We start from the raw sequence: 2,774 nt of genomic DNA, 5'->3' as shown, positions 1-2,774 counted from the left end.
CCCCCCAAAGCCCCTGCCCCCCCAGCCCGGGCTCTGTGGCTGTCAGCAGCTACCCAGAACCTGGGCCAGCTGCAAACATCTGCTGCCTCTCGGCCCCAGCCCTGGCCCTCTCCAGGCTCTGGGGAGGCAGCAGCAGATACCGAGAATGCTCCCCACTGTGCCGCCCTCACCGCTGCTTCTACAGAGCAGCGTTGGAACCTGGTGAGGCAGGGCACAGCGGGGTGCACACAAAGCTGCCTGCTCCAAGCTTCCTGCTGCCCTGGCCATGCTTCCTCTGCAGGCAGGGGCAGCAGCGAGGGGCACATCCCTGTGTGCTGCCTACGCTGCTCCCATGCTCACAGGGGAAGTGTGAACTGGGCAGCGTGGGGCTTGCAGCAGGAGGCAGCTTCCCTGTTCTGGGAAGGCAGCAGGTGCCAGTACTGTGCCTGTTGGGCCTGGGCTGGGGCTAGGGAGGCAGCAGCTGTTTGTAGCCTCCTGGCTGCAGCTGGCCCAGGCTCTGGGTAGCTGCTGATAGCCAAGGAGCCTGGGCTGCTCACAGCAGGGCTTGCAGCCTCCCACCTGGGAGCAGCCCGGGCTTCAGGCTGACAGCAGCTACCCAGAGCTGAAGCCGGCTGCAGCTGGAAGGCTGCAAACAGCTGCTGCCTCCCCACCCCCGGCTCCAGCGCATGCCGAGGAAAATGGCCTTGCATGCCATGGTTGGCACGCGTGCTGGGGGTTGTCGACCCCTGATTTAGGAAAAGAGTGAAAGTACTTCTCAGAGGACCACTCCCTTGTGTAAAGACATTACACTGAAATTCAAATAATACTGTTCTTCCTCTACAGGGTGTACCCTAAACTAGTGATCAACCTAGAGCCCTGATCTGAAATATAGGGCTCCTCACAGGTCCAGAAATTTGGCAGCTGGGGAGCTGTGGCAATAGTAATTATTATCTCCTACCACCAAATTTCCAGACTTGTGAGGAGTGCTGCAAGCTGGATCACACTACTACAGGAGTCATTCAGTAGCCAGATCCAGCATGAGGGGCAGGGCTGGTGCACAGGATCACTGACCTTGCAGGCTGACCCCGCACTGGATCCAGCCTGCAGACTGGCCCTGCCTGTGGCACTTGGCCTATGGGACCAGAAGGTTGAATTGCCCCAAACTAAGAGTAAGGAAATTCAGAGACTGAGTCTGATTTTCCGTTAGGTTCATGGCCTACAAAATTATAGAGTCCAACAAAAACCTGTTTATACAGGCAAAAGCATTTTGATTTTTAAGATATGTTGAACCACTTCTGAATTCTGACACCATCCCACAGTTCCCTTAGCCTTCAGTGCTAATTACACAGGCAACACCCAAGCAGGTTTCAACCTCTAAAGAGACACTACTATTTGGTAAGCATGTCACCCAGTAGTGTAGTTACAGTGCTTAGGTATTGAAGCTCACTTGAAAGGCAAGACCACCTATTAAAATAAAACCTTGCTATTCACTGTCTCTGTCTCTACCATTCTTAGCCAAGTTATAATGGTATAGCACTATACTAGAGCAACATGATGCAACAGAAGAAATTAAAATTAGACTACAGTTGTCAAACTAAACAAGAAAAACTAGATGTTGCAAGATTTATATGCATTTTCAAATGTTTGTTCCCTTGCTAGTTTTTTTAATTTAAAAATCCCATAGCTAGTTTCAAATAATTACAAGTACACACACACATGTAGTTTAAGAGTTGTGCTAAAATGCACATACTACTATACCAGAGGTAGGCAACCCCCAGCACGCATGCTAGAGTGTGGCATACGAAAGCATTTTGTTTGGCTTGAGGGCGGATGGCAGGAGAGCTGTGAGGTGCCCAATCCTTGTGGCAGTGCAGCCCCAGCCCCTTCCCTGCCATCAATTATGATCCAGGCTGAGGTTCTGTGGACCCGGGTGCAGCTGCTTGCAGCCTCCCTGCCACCTGCTGCAAGCAGTACAGGCTCTACAACGGGCAGCAAGGGCCTCCCCAGAGCCTGGGCCAGCTGTGGCAGACAGCCACAACGCTAGAAGTGGCTGTGCCAGGATCCAAGGAGCACCACTTGGCTAGCTGCTGGCGGTTGGTGCACGTATGCCTTGGGGCAGATGGTGGAGAAGGGGCCAGGGCTGTGCTACAACAACAAGGATCAGGCCCCTCACGTTTCCCCAGCCATCTGCTCCTAGCATGCCAACATCTTACAAGTCAAGGTTGTGGGTGTTTTTGGCACTCTGCCCAAAAACGTTGCCGACTTTTGTACTATACTATATTTTTGCAAGAGATCCATGTTACAGCTGATATGGTAACCATAACTTTATGTTACCAGGAGACATTAGGCCAAGTTCTGAACCCTGCTTGCAACAGAAAGCAGCCCTAATAATCCTGGCCAACCCAGATTCTTTGGATTCTACAATGCCAGGAAAATCCCTTTAGTGGTATTAAGCCACCAAAACAGCAACTGCTAGGACATGAGATGGAGTTGGAGAAGAGCAATATGATGTGGTATTGCTAAATCCTTGTTAATCTCAGTTGCCTGACAACCAACCGGGGGAGGGGGGGTGCTGTCAGTTAAGGGTGGATGACCTGTCAAAGACATCTGAGCACTGTGGATACTTAGCCCTGCTCCCCCCCCAGAAAAAATGAAGTCAAGTCACTCTGCTTCAGATGCCTAAAATTAACCACTCAAATTCTAAACTTGGTCATTTATGTCTACAGTTTTGTCCATATTATAACTCTAAATTCAATCATCATTTGAAGTCAGTAGATTTGGCCATATATACCTTA

General features: G+C 50.9%; 1 protein-coding gene across 1 annotated transcript in view; it reads right to left on the bottom strand.

Annotated features, from left to right (window-relative positions):
- C2CD2 (C2 calcium dependent domain containing 2) overlaps positions 1 to 2,774 on the bottom strand; it is a 69,942-nt gene that overhangs the window by 59,744 nt on the left and 7,424 nt on the right. The gene's annotated exons all lie outside the window — the stretch shown is intronic.

This window comes from Alligator sinensis, unplaced genomic scaffold (genome assembly GCF_000455745.1).
Source record: "Alligator sinensis unplaced genomic scaffold, ASM45574v1 scaffold840_1, whole genome shotgun sequence".
Classification (NCBI taxonomy): Eukaryota; Metazoa; Chordata; order Crocodylia; family Alligatoridae; genus Alligator; species Alligator sinensis.
The sequence above is the reverse complement of the archived record's forward strand: the minus strand, read 5'-3'. Positions and strand labels throughout refer to the sequence as shown.